Source organism: Molothrus aeneus, chromosome W (genome assembly GCF_037042795.1).
Source record: "Molothrus aeneus isolate 106 chromosome W, BPBGC_Maene_1.0, whole genome shotgun sequence".
In the NCBI taxonomy this organism is placed as follows: domain Eukaryota; kingdom Metazoa; phylum Chordata; class Aves; order Passeriformes; family Icteridae; genus Molothrus; species Molothrus aeneus.
The window spans coordinates 453,136-472,496 of NC_089679.1; the positions used below are offsets into that span (position 1 = coordinate 453,136).

Consider the following 19,361-nt stretch of genomic DNA (forward strand, 5'->3'; position numbering starts at 1 on the left):
TGGCAGAATTGGGGTGTTAAAATCTGATTCACATTCTATCAATAATCTTAATTCTAAGAACCTTTTAATTATGGGCTCGATTCCCTTTCTATCCTCTAACTTCAGTGGGTATTGTTTCTTAACCACCGGCCTTGCTCCAGGTATAAGTTCAATAATGATAGGTGTTGCTTGTTTTGATTTCCCAGGTGTATCAGTAGCCCATACTAGTGGGTATACTTCACTTAGGATTCGCCTGATGTTATGATTCTCAGGCTTTGGTTCTACACAGCTGATTGTCAGGCTTAGAGCTGTGATCAGCTGTTCCTCATTTACTTGGAATTCTAATTTGTCTTTGTTGAACTTTATTATAGCTCTCAAATTCTCTAATAGGTCTCTCCCCAATAAGGGCTTTGGCAAATTTGGTAAATACAGGAATTGATGGATTCCCACTTGTTTCTCAATTTTGTATTTGATGGGTTTCAAAAAGTAAGCTTTTTCTGGTTGGCCTGTTGCTCCCACAACTTGCACAAATTCATCACTTTTAGGTACTAATTCTTGATTTAGAACCGAAAAGGTTGCTCTCGTATCAATCGAAAGGTCCAATTCCTTTTCACCTTCTCCTAGCTCCATTTTAACCAGTGGGTCTGCTAGGGAACGGCCCACCGGTCCCCCTCAGTCGTTATCTTGTTGTGTGGCCGTAGTAGTGCCTAATAGTCTCTCCCTTAACTGGGGGCATTCCTGCTTCTAGTGTCCCATTTTCAGGCAGTATGCACACTGGTTTGGCCCCACTCTAGTTGGGTGGGGTTGGAGTCTCCCCCCCCCCTCTTGCCGGATTGCTTCTACCTCTTCCTCTGGTTCCAGGTCCCGAGTAACCTGTATTCTGAGCTGCTACGGCTACAGCCACCACTCGAGCTATCTTCCTGTCCTCCTTTTTCTTCTCTTCAATTTCCCTATTATTATACACCTTCCATGCTTCATTTAGCAGTGTCTCCAGGTTTTTATTTGCTGGATGCTCAAGCTTTTGCAATTTCTTCCTGATGTCTGGATTACTTTGTCCCATCATTAATCCTAACAGGTGTTGTTTCCCTTCTTCCGTCGCTGGGTCCAGGGGTGTGTATTGTCTCATGGCTGCCCTAAGTCTATCCAAGAACTCTGATGGGGTCTCATCCTTTCCCTGCCTGATGTCATATAGCATTGACCAATTGATAGCCTTGGGGATCGCGTTACGCAAGCCCATTGCTATCAATAGCAATAGTGCAGTTGCTCCCTGCCTCGCTCTCGCATGTCTCATTACTGTTCTCTTCACCGTATCTCAATTTGGGGACATCACCTCCCGGTGAGTTGCTTTCATCCCCAGTCTTTGGTGTACTGGTTTCTATTTTACGAGCACTTCCATTCCTGGGTGTGCTACCGTCCCCATACAAGCTTAGTTCGGGGGGGCTACGCGTCTCCCCTCGGCTCTCTGCTCCCGGCGGACTACCTTCTTCTCTCTCAATCTCTAATCTAGGTGGGCTTCCAGCATCTCTGTAGCTTCCCGACCCCTGCGGACTATCCAATCCCTGTGGGCTGCCTTCTCCCCTGTTATCTTCCGACCTTAACGGGCTAGCCTTCCCCCAGCTCTTATCTAACTTATCAGGGCTGCACTCAAACTTAGATTTCCACCATCGTTCCAGTTCTTTTAATGGGGTCGGATCCTCTCGTTCCTCTCCTGGTTTGGGGAGGGGCCCTGGATGGTATTCCCACAGGCTTATTTCACTCTCTTTTCCACTGTCCCTCCTTGTTAGCTTAAGACATCGCTGCCCAATGCTACATGCATCGCAGCAACGTTCTTTAGGTTTTGAGCCTTTCTTATCCTTTTCCAGGGCTAGTACCAGAGGGTCTTGAGGGGCTGCATTAATTCCACACTCCTTTTGCCACTCAGGTTTATTCCTCAGGGTGAAGAACATGTCTGCATACATCACTTCATCCCATTTATTGAGCCAGCGGAGGAAGAGCATTAGTTGTAAAATGGTATTATAATTAATTGTCTCCTCTGGTGGCCATTTCTCACCATCATCCAATTTATACAACGGCCACCACTGCGTGCAGTATTTAAGGAGTGTCTTTTTACTTATATTTCTTCCTGGAATCCCCCCTAAGTCCTTCCAATGCTTCAGAATACATCCTAAGGGGGTTTTCATATTTATATCTTTGCTCGGCTGACTCCCCATTGCTATTTTCCGGGTCGGTGTTTCTTATCCCACCAAGTAAATCTCCTTCCCACAAGCACTATATACCAGTTTATCTTAGCACCTTATTCATACAATATCCAAGCGCTTCGTCCTTTTCTGACCTGGCCTCTCGCGAGGGACAGGAACTGCAGAGCCGGACTCCCACTCGCTTCGCAGCCGGGCTGCGTCTCAGACACACTCTCTCATACACGGTGTCAATTCATTCAAACTGTCCTACTTTTCCGTTCTATCAGAATACACTGCTTTATCGTAAGATGTCGCCGGCAGACCGTAAGATACCGATATTGGTCGGCTCCAGGCCGTCACACACTCGCAAAACTGTAAATCAATAGTACGGTTTTGCCGATAATATCACAACAAATTTCAAACAACATAAAAACCACTAAACTCGTCCCTTTGCAAAAATCTTACAGTCAATACATCAAAGCATACAACAGGGTTAAACAAAGGTATAAAACGTATACACTCCTTCCAAGTTCCTCCAAGGGAGTGGAGAAAATTGGACCGAGTCCCGGAATTTAGTTCAGTTCAGATAAAAACAAAAACTGACCACTCTTTTTAACCCTTAAATCACAGTTTCAAACAAACCAACAAGATCAATACAAGAAGAACAAGTGCATCAGAGTCTTGCCTCTTTTTTTTCTTACTCTCTTTATTTTTTTTCTCTTTTTTTTTCTCCTTTTTTTTTTTTTTTAATTTTTTTTCTCTTTTTTTTTTTTTTTTTTTTTTTTTTTTTTTCCAATTACCAAAAGGTACCCACCAAAGGCATCAATTACTGGTTAGCAAAGACACCAATTACCAAAAGGTACCCACCAAAGGCATCAATTACTGGTTAGCAAAGACACCAATTACCAAAAGGTACCCACCAAAGGCATCAATTACTGGTTAGCAAAGACACCAATTACCAAAAGGTACCCACCAAAGGCATCAATTACTGGTTAGCAAAGACACCAATTACCAAAAGGTACCCACCAAAGGCATCAATTACTGGTTAGCAAAGACACCAATTACCAAAAGGTAACCAAAAATACCAATTAGGGATTCTTTACCAGAGCGTCCTCTGGTTTACCCTCCGGTGGTCACGTCTGACCCCGTGTTCCCATAAAGCGCTTTATCCTAAAACCAATGAACAATGATAAAAAAAAATACCTCTTTAATTTGGAGCAGGAGAAGCAGGAGATGCAGGGAACTCTTCGTCCACCAAAGAGCGCTTGGTCCGAGGGGGAGTCTCTTCTGACAAAAAGTCGTCAGGGGCGCCCAGAGGGTCCCAGCCCCGGACCCAGCGAGGGGACTCCTCAGATCCTGGATCCCCTGCTTCGTCCCATCTGGGTCGCCAGAAATGATGCCGATTTTTGCCCCAAAAGGCGAGAAATTACTGCTTAAGAGACTCAGTCAAATAAGCAGGAGGTATTTTATTACGACGTCGGAGAAATCCTAAAATGGGATTTCTAAATCTTTACAGCAAAAGCGTACCTTTTTATACAATTTTAGGTTTGGGATTACATCATATTCATGCATATACATATGGGGAGTGGTGTAGGCGGAGCGTGGGCGGGGACTTCTCTTTTGAGGATCTTCTCAGGGGTCGTTCCGGTCGGCCTTCATCAGCTTCGAGGAGTCTTCCTCTTTAAACTTTTGAACCTCTCCCCAAATTTGGTCAATTCCCGGTGTAGTTGGCTTAGTCTCCAGGCCTTGGCAAGGGTCTCAGGGTCAATTTGACATGTTGGCCCTAAACGTGCCTTACCCAGCAGTTCTTCTTGGCTCTGAAATGCACTGAACTTATCACTGTCTGTCCTTATCTCTTCCCTGTCATTGTGTTCCATACCTTACCCAATTTATTGCTCTATGTGATTTCCTAACATTGAATATTTCCCATAACTGCTTTATATTCTATGCTTTAACCCATCATCTCTTGAAAGTAACTGTTTTAGGGGCTTCAGTTTCACACAGCTCCCTGGCTGTATTTTCCTCACAGCTCTGGCTGTCACTAGTTTTGGCTGTATTTTCCCCTTTTCTTTTCTTGTGGCTTAGTTATTGTCCTTGCGCAGGGTCACCATATGTCATGGATGGTGGAGACGGAGAGACAACACACATCGGAGTTTCATGCAGCAGAAAGAGAGAATAGCGGCTTACACAGCTCTATATACCCTATTCAAAAGACTTCATGTTTGAACCTGATTGGCTATGATTGGTTACCACCCAGCTCATTGACCAATAGCTGCCTGCTTCGGTTTTTGTCAGGGATTGGCTCTCTGTAGCCAAACCCCTCCTTCTTTCAGGCTTTATGGACCAGCTGTTTTGCTGTCATAACAGCTCTAAGAGGAGTGAAAACAAAATTTCTCATAAAGAAATGTTTGTGGCTTTATTAAAAGATGGTATGTCTCAGGAGAAATTGATGGTGTTCCAACCCCATGAATTATGGCAGATTTATAAACAGAGAGGGTAGAATAAATGTAGTACGAAAGTGCAAGATTCTGAGGCAATCCAGGAACAACTAAGATTAGGGCACCCTTGTCAGACCCTCAACAGGATTTCACAGCTTCTCAAGAAGGGCCCCCAGTGAGTGGATCAGTTATTCCAGGGGATAAGGTGGATTGGGAATCATATTCTCATTTGTGTCCTTGTAAAGAGACTAGGGAAATAGTTCAGCATAATAAACGAGACTGAAATAACTGCCAAGCTCCAGTGCAATGGAAGAACCAGTGACATCATGTGGAGCTTCAAATTTTTTTCAAAAACTGGTCCTTGTAAACAGTAAGAGCCTTAATTGACACTAGAGCAAAGGTCTCTTTAATGTATGTGAACACCCAGAAATTTAAAGCACAATCTGTAATTATTACAGGTCTGAGAGGTTGTCCTGGTTTGAGACAAAATTTGAGAGGAAACTTGTCGGAACCCAGGACATTCCTCTGACTGCCCTGGAGGATTCGAGACCCTGGCAAGAGGCTCAGAGACCTTGGCACGAAGTCAAAGACACCTGTGCCTTTGATTTTAGCCCATGGAAAAAATTACCAACTTTGTGTGAAGATCTACAAGCCACAAGAGTTTGAGTAGAATGATAGTTAATTTGTCACAGGGTGAAAAAGTAGAATTTTTGGGATTTAGAATGGGAGTTCAAGAGGCAAGATGGAGGAATCTGGGCATGCCCTGTCCTTCTTCTTCTTGTCCTCCATCTTCTGCTGTGATGGTGACACTTTTTGATTGATTTAGAGACAGACTGTCTAACATAGGTGATAGGTATTGGAAAATTATTGTAAATAAAGTACATGTAGTTCGTAATATAAAAAACTAACACCACCCCAAGGGCGGTCAGTGTGCCGCAAACCGACCTACCAGACAGACCTCAGCAGGTCACAGAAAGAATGTTATAGATAAGAAAAAATAAACAACCTTGAAAACCAGAGACGAGGAATCTCTACTTCTTCTTCGGTCACGGGGCTGGGAAAAAGACTTTTTAATACCTCGGGAGCCATTTCAACCACAGAAAACCCAAGAGAAACTTCCTGAAGAGATCTCCTCTAAAAAAGCAGATTCCAGCAGCTCCTCCCCCAACCAATTTGGGAAAAAAAAAATCTCCTTGGAGAAAAGTGGAAAAAATGGTTTATTTCACAAGCAAAGTACTCACAAACATGAAAAAAATGAATAATATTAAACCATAAAACCTCTCATTGTTCTGAAGAGCTGGCAAACTCAGAGTCCTTCTGTGGTTCAGAGAGAGTCCTCTGTGTGTGTTTTTCAGCCTTGCTTGGTCTCTCTCAGTCCCTCCAGTGCTGGAATGCAGCATCCTGGGCCCAGTGGGCCACAAGCATGAGCTCCCAGTGTTTTTCTGGGTTTTTGGTCCCGAGCAGAGCTGAACAGCTTCAAGAAAAAGAAACCACAGTCCTGGAAAGACTTTTCTTGCCTTAGCTAATGAGGAAAACCAGCAAGAGAGAGAAAAAAAATGGAAACTCTCCATGTGCCTCTCTCTGAAGCCAAGAACGTGGAGAGCACTGAGCTCTTGTCTCTGTTTTGAATAAAAGCCATGAAAAATTCCACTGCTCCCCCCACCCCCTCTCTCTCTCTGAGCTTAGCTTAAAGCTACAGGATGCATTTCTGAGCAAAAAACAGACGATGGGGATACACAGCATCATAAAGTCACCCCAGGACAGAGGGAAACAAATTGAAGCTGTACAAACAAATAGAAATGAAGATAGGAAACCTCCCACAATGATCTTACTCAGTAATGATTGTCAGTGTCCCTGAATATATAATAGGAATAGATATTTTAAAGGGATTAACCCTGAATCTTCTGGATGGTCAGTACCAATTTGGAATAAAACATCATATTAGTGCCTGGACAACTTTAGAAGGGAAAGTAAAAACGCCTTCTGTCCAGATTCCTGTTGCAACCAAATTAGTGACTGAAACAATAACGGATTCCAGGAAGGCATGAAGAAATATCAAAAACAATTAAAGATTTGTTGTCTACCATGTCACAATCCACTAGTACAAGCGAAGGGAATCGTGATGGTTTGTTAACTGATCTCAGAGTGCAAAAACAACACGGAGGGGATTTCAGTATTAATCAAAACAAATGCACCTTTTATTGAATGACCACAGTAAATGCGATAGAGAGATTAGGAAAAAAAAAAGGAAAAAGGATAGATAAAAGGAGAGAGAGAAAGAGAGAGAAGGGCTATAGCTACCAAATGTAGAGACGAAATCCTCATGATCCATGTCGATGGAAATTCGCCTTTTCACGTCAGGGAGAATCTCAAAGTCCTGGTTAACTCAGGGGTCTATTATAGTCCTTTGCCGAGGGGGGAACAGGTCTTGAAATCGCCGAGGGGGAACAGATACAATAAAATATAAGTCTATTGAAATTGCTGAGGGGGGAACAGGTATTGAAAAGGGGTACAGACAGTCCATGTTCTCAGCAGTGAGCGAGACCCATTGTTTTCCTTGGTCCAGGGAACACACCTGGGAAAAACATCTTGCTTCGATCAGGCCAGCCCCCCCCCCCCCCCCCCCCGCCGTGTTAGAATTACAGGAGTCTCAGTCCTTGGGAGGGGGCTTCAATCTCCATCTGTCATGGTGGTAGTGAAGCAGATGAAGGGTTTTCCATGGGGGACCACCAAAGTTACCCCTGAAAGTTCATTTGGCCGAGAGGTGGGGGAATTAATGGGCCATTGTGTCGTGAAGCAGGTGCAAGCACATAGGGCGAGTCGCTCCTTGGCAGGCCCTGCTAGAAGCAGTAAACCATGGTGGCACTATAGACACAGCTGCGAACAATCACTTGGCGAGCATCAACATCAACCAGGCCAGAACTCCAATGAGGGTCTTCAGTGGTCCTGGTCTCTGTTCTTGAGACAGTCGTGAGGCAAATGAGGGAAACTTCAGACCATCTCTTACACCACCCCGTGGCTCATGATTGTCGTAAGGAGACCTTCATCAGCAGGGTTTCGCAGTGTCATTGTGAAGTCTTCAGGACTCGTCACGTTGGTAGCATATCCCAGAAAACAGAGACAGTATGTAGAGAGAGAGAAAAGAAGAAGGAAAAGAAAAAAAAAAGAGAAAAAAGAGAAAATAAATGATAAACTAATATAATTAATATTAATTTTTTCAAATGATCAAAACAAATCATAAATAATCAAAGACAACAAAGCAATAAATGCAATCAGTATTAATTTAAAATAATTTTTTCAAAACAATTCACTAAAAATCAAAAATTATTTTCACAAAATCACAAAAGAATATTAAAAATTATTTCAAAACACATACTCTAATTTATAATCGCCTTGTGTCAACAGTCTTGGGGATGTCCACAGTGAAGAGGACATCAGCCAAGTTGTGTGCATAATTATAGATGTCAATCTTGTTAACCGTTTCATCATTCTCCAATTCATAATGAATAAGATTGCTGATAGAATAAAATCAATCAAAACTAGAATCAAAAGGATAATGATGGGATGGCACATATTGTTCAGGACACTTGTGGCAGTTCGTGACCACCCAAAAAGAGTATCCCACCACCTGTGCTCGGCATCTTTCTTTACTCTATCCATGACACGGTGTATTTGTCTCACATTGTGATGAACAGTCACCAGGGTTTTCTGTCCGCTTTTCTTGATCTTTTCCAAAATTTCGATTAAGTCCCGATGGAGCAACAATTGCCTTATGAAAGTGAGGTTCATCCCAATGAGAGTAGGCATCAGTTTGTGAATCAGTGTGTAGTTGGATTGTAAAAGGTAATGAGAGGTAACTGGAGCTTCATAAGAAAAATCACATCCTGCAATTTTGGCAAAGTTACAAGCACAAAAATTTGAATGATTTTTAGTATCCACTACTACATTTTCTACGAATACAATATCACAAGCAGTTCTAAAGCATTCACACCCATTGCCTATGTATATAAGGACTGTTTCAGAAGTCTTGATAGGATGAATTTCAAAATGACAGATATTTTGCTCTGTGTCCAAACAAATGTCTTGAGCTATGATTGCCTTGCTTTTACAGATAAACCCTTGTTGATCTCGGACAATACAAGATTCCAAATTGACAGTTTGCCATTTCTCACCAGTTTGACGAGCCCATTCCCTATGCTCAGAAGGATAGAGAATAGCTCCGTCATGATTCAGCCCTCATGTAATAACAGGAAAAATCAAATCCACTGAGGCATTACGTATGGTTCAAACAAAAGCTGTGGCTGTATTTGAAATGGGGTCGTAAGTAAAATTCACCAAGTTCCACCAGGATTGGAATTCTCTTTCAAAATCAGTGGCACTGTCCCAAATTATTTTCCAAATTTCAGTAGGAAAAGTGCCTTCTTCACCTTCTTTTGTAATTGAGGCAGCAACTGATGAAATAGAGATTTTTGGAGTTCACTTGAGTCAGCAATATGAATTAAACATTTAAATTTTAGCTTGTAGAATTATGTGTTGAATTTTAACTTTTTACTTAAGAAACCTCTGCCATGGTACAAAGGGCATAGGAAAATGCAAATTTCTGAAGCTTCTTGCATAAAGAACAATAGCAGAGAAGACCAAGGGATGCAAAGAGCCCAGATAAAGGGACTCCTCCTTCTCCAAGTTCATCAAGGCCGACAGATGTACTCAGATAAGCACCAAGGGACCAAAAGCGCATGAGCAAAGGAGAAAAGTTCAAAAGTTCAGTCATGAGGAAGACCACAATCTTCAGCCTCAGAGACCACCGAGAGACCCCAGTGCGACCACCGCAGCAGACAACGCATGCCCAGAAGGGCGTGGATCTGATTACCATGCGAGGCGAGAACAGGCGGGGCCAGGGGTTGAACATGCATGGAAAAGTTGCGCAATGTATTGCATATGGAATACCTTTGTGAATAAAGATGTGGGTCAGACTGAGGCTTGAGGCACCAGTTTTCATGAGAGCTATCTCACTTGTGCCAGACGCTGACATACATACCCACTTCATAACTATATCTGGTTGTGGTGTTTATTTATTCTGCGTATTGCTTCACTGACTGCATCTGCAATTGTGCCTGGATACACTTGAGGGCCAAAGAAACGTTGTTTTGTGTAGCACCGAGTGCATCATTTACCAATTTATGATCATTTACATTTACCTTCTCCCAATTTGGTAGAATGTTTGATAGCAGCCACTGATGTGTTCCTAAAGCCAATAAGGATGATTGCAGTGGTTGTTGTAATTTGGTCAAATCTCTATTTGTGGCAGTCAATTTATTCATTAGTACTTCTGAATCAATACTGTTTAGAATTCCCAATCCTGTTCCCACAACACCGGTTATGTCTCTTGGCATTCATTTTTTAAAAGAGCTCCGCTTTTGCAGACAGATTGTCCAACCCTCAAAGGAAGTCTGCAAAAAAGGCGAACAGGCCAGCTGAATTTCTGAGACATTGTTTTGCATCAGGAATTTTACTTGTTTAAGAGACCATGCTGGATTGAACGATATTTGTTGTTGACCAATTTTCCTGATACATATGGTCCAATTTCAAAAATTTTTGGGCTGAGCATGACTGGTGGTTGGGCTGGAGTGGCGATAGTAGAAAATTGGGTCATAGCATTTATTACAAATTTAAAAGAAAGGCCTTCAGTATTTTTGGACCAAAGACAAACTGCTTCTGCAGTTTGTGTTAATGTAAAACTGTGCCAACAGTCTTGTACACTTGGGTGCGTACAAACCTGCTCATGTTTATTTTCCTGATCTGTCGAAACACCAATTGAGATTGCCTTACTATAGGTAGTTCCGTTAATCATTCGGCATTCTATGCTAATTTTTTTCTCCCACTACCCCTTGAAGCTGCCAGGTTTTTTGTTTTTCCTATTCCCTCCTAGTGTATAACTGATTCTCATGTACAACTACAGTTGATAGGTTCAAACCCTTTACATTTCCCATGGATCCGGTAAATTGTACAAAAGCCTGGGACCATGGTCATTCAGTAAGGGGACTCTCGGTCCCTTCTACTAATTAAAAAGAACTAACTGTTGTATTTAATGTGGGCTTCGTAGTCACAGCCCCTTCCATCCGCTGGGACGTAACCATTGTACTCAGTGTGAGCTTTGTGCTTTCTGCCCATTGAGATGTAACTACTGTACTTAATGTGGGCTTCATGATCTCAGTCCCTTCTATCCATGGGGATGTAACTATGATGCTCAGTGTGGGTTTTGCTATAGTGTCTATCTTAAATTTATAAACCAGGCCTCTCAGACCTAACGGGTCAGTCAAGTTATTTTGCCAGCGGCATGTCACATAAGTCGGTTTAGCTAAAGTAAAATTGTGCCAGCAATCAATTGGTTCATTTTTACAATCCTTCGTAATTGCAACATTGTTAGTTTTGAGACCTAGAGTGTAATTACCAACATACTCCTGGCATCAACACAGAGTGAGGGGAATTTGTTTTGCACACTCCCACCTCTTTGTAGGACACAGTCTCGCTGAAGGGATATCCAGATAATTTTTTCCACCTGGTTCCATAAAATTTCCAGCAACTGTAATGGAGGCGCTTTCTCATGGAGAGATCCTTCCACTTTTCTGCATGCTACCACAATCAACTCACCAATTATTCCAGTTAGGGTTCTAATCCAGTTGTTTTGATCCCATCCCCACTCACTTGGACGATATAGCTTGAAGTCATGCAGCACTATAGTAGCTAGGTTTGGGTGGCAACCCTTGAGATATGATCCTAGAATATTAGTGTGATGGATGGTAGCTTCAGACCATGACCACTCAGCAGGATTTTGTCCACGGAGTTGGGGTAGGATGCAGAAAAGTATCACCAGTGTTATCATGGTTCAGATGATTCTCATGTCCCTCGGGGTTCTTCTGTAAAAGCAAAAACAACAGAAATCCTGGCACTGAGAGGCAGAAAAGAGTTAAAATGATGGGATTATCCAGCGTGTATTTATCCGATCCTCTTTCCCTAGAGCATCAGAGGCCACCCATGCATATTTATTCAGAGGGGTTTTCAGCACTAGAGGTACTTCCTCTACATTAGGGAGGTCCACCAGAACAGGTTGTCCAGGGTAATGTGATGGATTTTTTGAATCATCAGGTCCCTGCAGTGAGGGGATGATGCTTGGAGGTGTCGGGTAAAAGGCAGTGATTTTGGGACATCCATTCACCCTCCATCTACTGTTCACTCTTTTAACAGCTTCCCATAACCAACCATCCCAATTTCCCTCCTGTGGTTTTAGGAGTCCTTTCTAAGATCCCATTAACTTGAGGGTAGTAAGGGGTGTGGAAAGTCCACTTAATTCCTTCACCTTTTGCCCAATCCTGTACAACTCTAGCAGTGAAGTGGGACCCATTGTCAGATTGAATTTCCTGTGGCTTTGGGAAAGTTCCAAACCACCCCTGCAAAGCTTTAACTGTATTATCACCTGTAGCTCTTTTAAAAGCATCAGCTTGAACCAATCCAGATACAATTTCTACTCCTACTAGCACAAAGTGTTTACCTCCTGACTTCTTAAAGGGGCCGATATAGCCTACCTGCCATGCGTCCCATAAGCCTTTACCCTTTCTTAAATGCAGAGGGTCATCTTCTAAAGGATGTCTTTCCAGTTGCCTGCGACATTGCTCGCAGGCTGATATGCATGTTTTACACATTTCCCTGATAACAGGCCAACCCCAAGCATGAGCTTCCTTGTACAAATCTTTTGCACCCGTGTGCTGCCTTTTTACATGCAGCCATTCTAATAGTTGATCCCAGTCCTCAGTAATTAGTTCCTTTTTCAAGGGGCTGAGCCTTGCTAGCTCATCAGCTCTATTATTTCACTCTCCTGCTGGATTTCCATCTGTTTGGTGAGAAGCTATCCAACCAACAGCAAAATTTCTTGCCACTTCTTTTGCCACACTGGGATTCTGTTAACTTCCCAGTCATTTTGCTGCCAAAAAGGAAGCCACTCAGTACAACCTTTGTACACTGCAGAAGAGTCAGTGTAAATGCAGACAAGTGTTCTGAGCCTCACATTGGAAGCCGCTCCAAACAGCAATGAGTTCTCCAACCTGAGCACTGCCCTCCCCTTCCGTAATGATTCTTTCACCAGATGAAATGTGTAAGGCAGCTGCTCTTTACCTCCATACCTTCCCTTCCCGTTTCGAGGCGGCATCTGTGAACCAAGAATTTGCTGCTAGTTTGGGGGAGAAAGGAGGGGCAGCTTTGAGTACAGAAGCAGGTTTATCTTGGGTGCTAGCCAGGCTCTCAGTGTCTTGGATTGCTAAATTTTTAGCAGCACCTTCTGTTATTGAGAATGTATTACAGTAGTATTCAATCTGAGCGTACCACTTTCTAACTGAGGCTCTCTGGGCTACCCTGTCAGGTGGGGGGGGCCCATTAGTGACAGCTTTAAAAACTTTGAAAGGACCTCTTAACACAATAGGCTGTTGTCGTGCAATTTTTTTCCACTTCTATGAGAGCTAAGCTAACCACAAACAATCCCTTTTCCCAGATAGTGAATCTTTTCTCAGCATCTTTGAAACCATGGGAATAAAAACCAACAGGCATGTCGGACCCTTGGGACCCCGCTGCCAGATGTGTACTGATAGCCCTGAGGAGGCAAACCCCCATTCCACCTGAAAGGGATCTGTGGGATGGATAGGGCCTAGTGCTTGGTGAGCTGTTGCCTCAACAATCAGTAATTGCAATGCTTCTTCCTGAAAAGGAGTCCAATCCCATTTTACCCCTTTCCTCAGCAAGTCATAAAGGGGCCTAGCAATTATTGAAAAATCTGGGATGTGTTTCCTCTAGAATACTAATAGTCCTAGAGCTTGCTGGAGGTCTTTCCTGGATTCAGGCATTTTAATCTGATCTAGAGAGGTTAGGGTATTGGGTGGAATACATGTAATACCTCCTTTCCACCAAATTCCCAAAAACTTCACTTCCTGAGAAGGCTTCTGAATTTTTTGGGGGGAATCTGCAAATCAAGGCTTTCTAAGTGAGATTATTTTCTGCTGATGTTCCCCCACTACCTCTATTTCCTCTCCCCCCACCAAAATGTCATCAGTGTATTGAGAAACAGCTACAGTGTCAGGTTTGAGTATTTTTTCTAATTCCTGTGCTAAAGCATGGTGGGCTAGAGTTGGGGAGTGTTTGTAGCCTTGGGGAAGCCTGGTAAATGTATATTGTTGTCCTTCCCGTGTGAAGGCAAAATGGTCCATATCTTCTGGCTGTATAGGTATCATAAAGAACATGTCTTTGACATCTATAATTGCCATGATTGAGTGAGCTTTTTCTTGAATCTATGTTATTAATTCAGCTAAGTTTGGGACTGCTGCTGTGAGAGGGTCTGTGTTGGCATTAAGTCTGTGAAAATCTACTGTCAGCCTCCACTTGCCATTCGGCTTTCGAACGGGCCACACTGGCGAGTTAAAAGGAGAATGTGTGTGAATTATAACCCCTTGGTTTTGCAAATCCTGTATAACTGGTTTGATGCCCTCCCTGGCGCCAGAAGGTAGAGGGAATTGTTTTATGTTGGTTGTTTTACTATACGACAGGTAGGGTGCAGTCTGAAGCAGCCTAATGTTAAGTGGCGGAGTGCCAAAAGACCACAGAAATCACTCAGAGTCTTCCCACTGCCTCCCAGCAAGGACATCCATCCCTAATAAATTATTTGGAATGTCCCCGATTACCATTTTGACAACTAATTGATTTTCATCTCCAGGGAGCATGAGTTTGACTAGGGCCATATTCATAGATTCTGTAGTTCCCAGAGCATTAAGAAAACAGCATTGTCTTTTAGATGGAACAATTCCACACTTTTGGGTGTCCTTTCTAGTTAGTGCAGAAATTTGAGCCCTAGTATCGATTAAAAACATTACTAGAACTTTTTGGGGGCCCATGATAGCTGCGATTATTATATCTCCAGATTTATTTTTAGTGAGCATTCTTAAATAAACCCATGCTCCACCTCTTCACTCACTTGTAAGCGGTGGAGATATTACTTTCCTGAAGACCCTGTTGGTTTTGGTTCATTGTCTGTGTTCTGGAGAAGGGGCTGGGGGACTGTTGTGTTACTTAGGTTTTGAGAGAGGAGTTGTGAGAGGGTTAATTTTGGCTCACCACCAGTGTTTTGTGAGAGAGACGGGGTGAGGGTTCCGCTGCCCAGATTATGAGAGAGGAGCTGGGATAGAGTTAATTTTGTCTCATTGCCTATGTTTTGTGGGAGAGGCTGAGAGGGAGTTAGTGTGTTGGAGGAGGTGTGTGTTGGTTCCTGAGAAGGGAGGGGTGCACTGGGTTGAGTTGATGGATTTGGTTTTCAATAGTGCCAGTTATTTATTATTTTCTGCAATTTATCAAGGGGCAAACCGTCCATCATGTCTTTGGGGACTCCCTTTTTAATTCCCAACAACCACCAATGGTGGCGGTTAGAGATCTGTTTTCCCTTTTCTACATTTTCAGTGTGAGGAGTGCCAATAAACCAAACACCTTTTGTTTTTTCTGATTTCTCCTCCGGGGTTTTTACAGGTCCATATTGTCTACAATAATTAATCAGATCTACTGCAACTTCATCCCATGTCCAGACTTTACGGCTGCTGACAGGTGAATCAGACTGAGAAGCTGCGGACTGTGAGGGGGAGGAGTATGGAGTGAAGCCAGGATCAGTAGATCCAGTTTGGTCAGTGGAGTTACTGAGAAATCTATCTAGTCTTTCTACAGGACTTAGAGCCATTATGGTTTTCTGTAGAGTGATTGCTGTAGGTTTAAGTGTTTCTGGAAGCTCACAAATTAAAGGGGTCATAAGTTTTGGCATCACAGGTAATTGCATCAGAGATTCAAAACCAGGAATTAATTTCTTTTCATGAATCATTTACAGGCAGGCAGCTTTGTGCACGCTTTCTAAAAGCTGGTCAGTGGTACTGACAATTGCCAGGGGGTCACTCCTTTCTAAAGGATTAATTCCTCCGGTCCAAAAAGCCGTGTGTTGTGGTAGGGACCATGCGTCACGCTTATCTCCTGTTGTTAAGAAGACACCATGTCCCCAGTACCCACTGGCTTCTTGTTCAGTTAATTTAATTTGATGTCGACCAGTGAAGGATGCTCAGAAGACATATTCTGTCTCCGATTCTTGTGGGAGGCGCCCAAATTCTTTTTTCAGCTTAGCTAATTCGGTAGCGCTGAATGGTATTTGTTTAGTTGTGATATGTGGGTCAAGATCCTCATCATTAATATAGTTATATTCTGTTTTAACTAAGGGTCTTAAACGAGGACAGCAGTATTCCCCACAATTTTTTCCTGCCTCAAGTTCCTTATGGGGATAGGTCTGTGTAATGTGAGGAGTGTCCTTTTCTTCTGCCTCTGTAGAGGAGTCAGCACTATGTGAATTTTTAACACATTCCTCTCTAAAAGCAGATATAGATTTCATTTCTATCTGCATTTAATTGTTTTTGCAAAATTTCAACTAGGTTTTGAAAGGAGTCTATTATTGCTATTTCTTCATTTCTTCTCTTAAAGCGAGTTTCTATGGCTGCTGTAAGACAGGCTCCCAAAACTGAGCAGAGGATGGTTTTATTTTTGCCCAGTTTGAATTTTGTTTCATGTCGCAAGAACATATTCTATCAATAACATTTTCTAAATTAAACCAGTTGTTCTCTGCCCAAACCTCTCCACCGGGGGATGGCTTTGCATTGTATTTAGCAAGCAGAGCATAAAATTCAGCTTTTACCTTTGCACTGAGGTTTTTCACTCATTTTGTGAAGGGACTAGAACCACGACAGGGAAGTATAGACTCAAGTTATGCAATCACACAGCCCTTTTGCTATGTTTTCCCTTCACTAACTTTCCCTGGGTGGGTGAAGAGACAAAAATCTGCCTGGTAGGCCCTGTTTAATTACTCCAAAAGTGTCCCTTCCCAGACAGTCTAGACACACGCACGCTAAAACGTTTGGTTTTTTTTTTTTTTCCTGAGGGGACCAAAAAATACAACAGGGAAATACTGATTTAAGTTACAGAACCACACAGCTCTTGCTGTGTTTCCCCTCACTTCCCTGGGTAGGTGAAGGGACTAATCTGCCTGGGAGGCCATTGCTTAATTTCTTAAAATTGCCCCTTCCTTCCCAAACGGTCCAGACACACACAAACACAACAGAAACAATTTCCCCTTTTGCACTGAGATATCTTTTGTGAAATTCTGAAGACAGAACCCTCAACAAAGTATGAGGATGCTTTTCACCTAGGTGTGTGCGGTTTGCGGGAAATTTGAACCACACCCCTTGTGGAGTGAAATGTTCTTCCACCTGTTACAGACTATACTCAACCCTGTGAAGCCCCTAAAACAGTTACTTTCAAGAGATGATGGGTTAAAGCATAGAATATAAAGCAGTTATGGGAAATATTCAATGTTAGGAAATCACATAGAGCAATAAATTGAGTAAGGTATGGAACACAATGACAGGGAAGAGATAAGGACAGACAGTGATAAGTTAAGAACTGCTGGGTAAAGCACGTTTAGGGCCAACATGTCAAATTGACCCTGAGACCCTTGCCAAGGCCTGGAGACTAAGCCAACTACACCGGGAATTGACCAAATTTGGGGAGAGGTTCAAAAGTTTAAAGAGGAAGACTCCTCGAAGCTGATGAAGGCCGACCGGAACGACCCCTGAGAAGATCCTCAAAAGAGAAGTCCCTGCCCACGCTCCGCCTACACCACTCCCCATATGTATATGCATGAATATGATGTAATCCCAAACCTAAAACTGTATAAAAAGGTACGCTTTTGCTGTAAAGATTTAGAAATCCCATTTTAGGATTTCTCCGACGTCGTAATAAAATACCTCCTGCTTATTTGACTGAGTCTCTTAAGCAGTAATTTCTCGCCTTTTGGGGCAAAAATCGGCATCATTTCTGGCGACCCAGATGGGACGAAGCAGGGGATCCAGGATCTGAGGAGTCCCCTCGCTGGGTCCGGGGCTGGGACCCTCTGGGCGCCCCTGACGACTTTTTGTCAGAAGAGACTCCCCCTCGGACCAAGCGCTCTTTGGTGGACGAAGGGTTCCCTGCATCTCCTGCTTCTCCTGCTCCAAATTAAAGAGGTATTTTTATCATTGTTCATTGGTTTTAGGATAAAGCGCTTTATGGGAACACGGGGTCAGACGTGACCACCGGAGGGTAAACCAGAGGACGCTCTGGTAAAGAATCCCTAATTGGTATTTTTGGGTACCTTTTGGTAATTGGTGTCTTTGCTAACCAGTAATTGATGCCTTTGGTGGGTACCTTTTGGTAATTGGTGTCTTTGCTAACCAGTAATTGATGCCTTTGGTGGGTACCTTTTGGTAATTGGTGTCTTTGCTAACCAGTAATTGATGCCTTTGGTGGGTACCTTTTGGTAATTGGTGTCTTTGCTAACCAGTAATTGATGCCTTTGGTGGGTACCTTTTGGTAATTGGTGTCTTTGCTAACCAGTAATTGATGCCTTTGGTGGGTACCTTTTGGTAATTGGTGTCTTTGCTAACCAGTAATTGATGCCTTTGGTGGGTACCTTTTGGTAATTGGTGTCTTTGCTAACCAGTAATTGATGCCTTTGGTGGGTACCTTTTGGTAATTGGTGTCTTTGCTAACCAGTAATTGATGCCTTTGGTGGGTACCTTTTGGTAATTGGTGTCTTTGCTAACCAGTAATTGATACCTTTGGTGGGTACCTTTTGGTAATTGGTGTCTTTGCTAACCAGTAATTGATGCCTTTGGTGGGTACCTTTTGGTAATTGGTGTCTTTGCTAACCAGTAATTGATGCCTTTGGTGGGTACCTTTTGGTAATTGGTGTCTTTGCTAACCAGTAATTGATGCCTTTGGTGGGTACCTTTTGGTAATTGGTGTCTTTGCTAACCAGTAATTGATGCCTTTGGTGGGTACCTTTTGGTAATTGGTGTCTTTGCTAACCAGTAATTGATGCCTTTGGTGGGTACCTTTCGGTAATTGGTGTCTTTGCTAACCAGTAATTGATGCCTTTGGTGGGTACCTTTTGGTAATTGGAAGAAAAAAAAAAAAAAAAAAAAAGGAAAAAAAAAAAAAAAAAAAAAAAAAAAGAGAAAAAAAAAAAAAGAAAAATAATAAGGAGAGTAAGAAAAAAGAGGCAAGACTCTGATGCACTTGTTCTTCTTGTATTGATCTTGTTGGTTTGTTTGAAACTGTGATTTAAGGGTTAAAAAGAGTGGTCAGTTTTTGTTTTTATCTGAACTGAACTAAATTCCGGGACTCGGTCCAATTTTCTCCACTCCCTTGGAGGAACTTGGAAGGAGTGCATACGTTTTATACCTTTGTTTAACCCTGTTGTATGCTTTGATGTATTGACTGTAAGATTTTTGCAAAGGGACGAGTTTAGTGGTTTTTATGTTGTCTGAAATTTGTTGTGATATTATCGGCAAAACCGTACTATTGATTTACAGTTTTGCGAGTGTGTGACGGCCTGGAGCCGACCAATATCGGTATCTTACGGTCTGCCGGCGACATCTTATGGTAAAGCAGTGTATTCTGATAGAACGGAAAGGTAGGACAGTTTGAATGAATTGGCACCGTGTATGAGAGAGTGTGTCTGAGACGCAGCCCGGCTGCGAAGCGAGTGGGAGTCCGGCTCTGCAGTTCCTGTCCCTCGCGAGAGGCCAGGTCAGAAAAGGACGAAGCGCTTGGATATTGTATGAATGAGGTGCTAAGATAAACTGGTATATAGTGCTTGTGGGAAGGA

At 42.8% G+C, this 19,361-nt stretch overlaps 1 pseudogene; it reads right to left on the reverse strand.

Annotated features, from left to right (window-relative positions):
- Positions 1 to 14,942: 14,942 nt before the first annotated feature.
- On the reverse strand, positions 14,943 to 17,685 carry LOC136568498 (uncharacterized; annotated as a pseudogene).
- Positions 17,686 to 19,361: the final 1,676 nt, after the last annotated feature.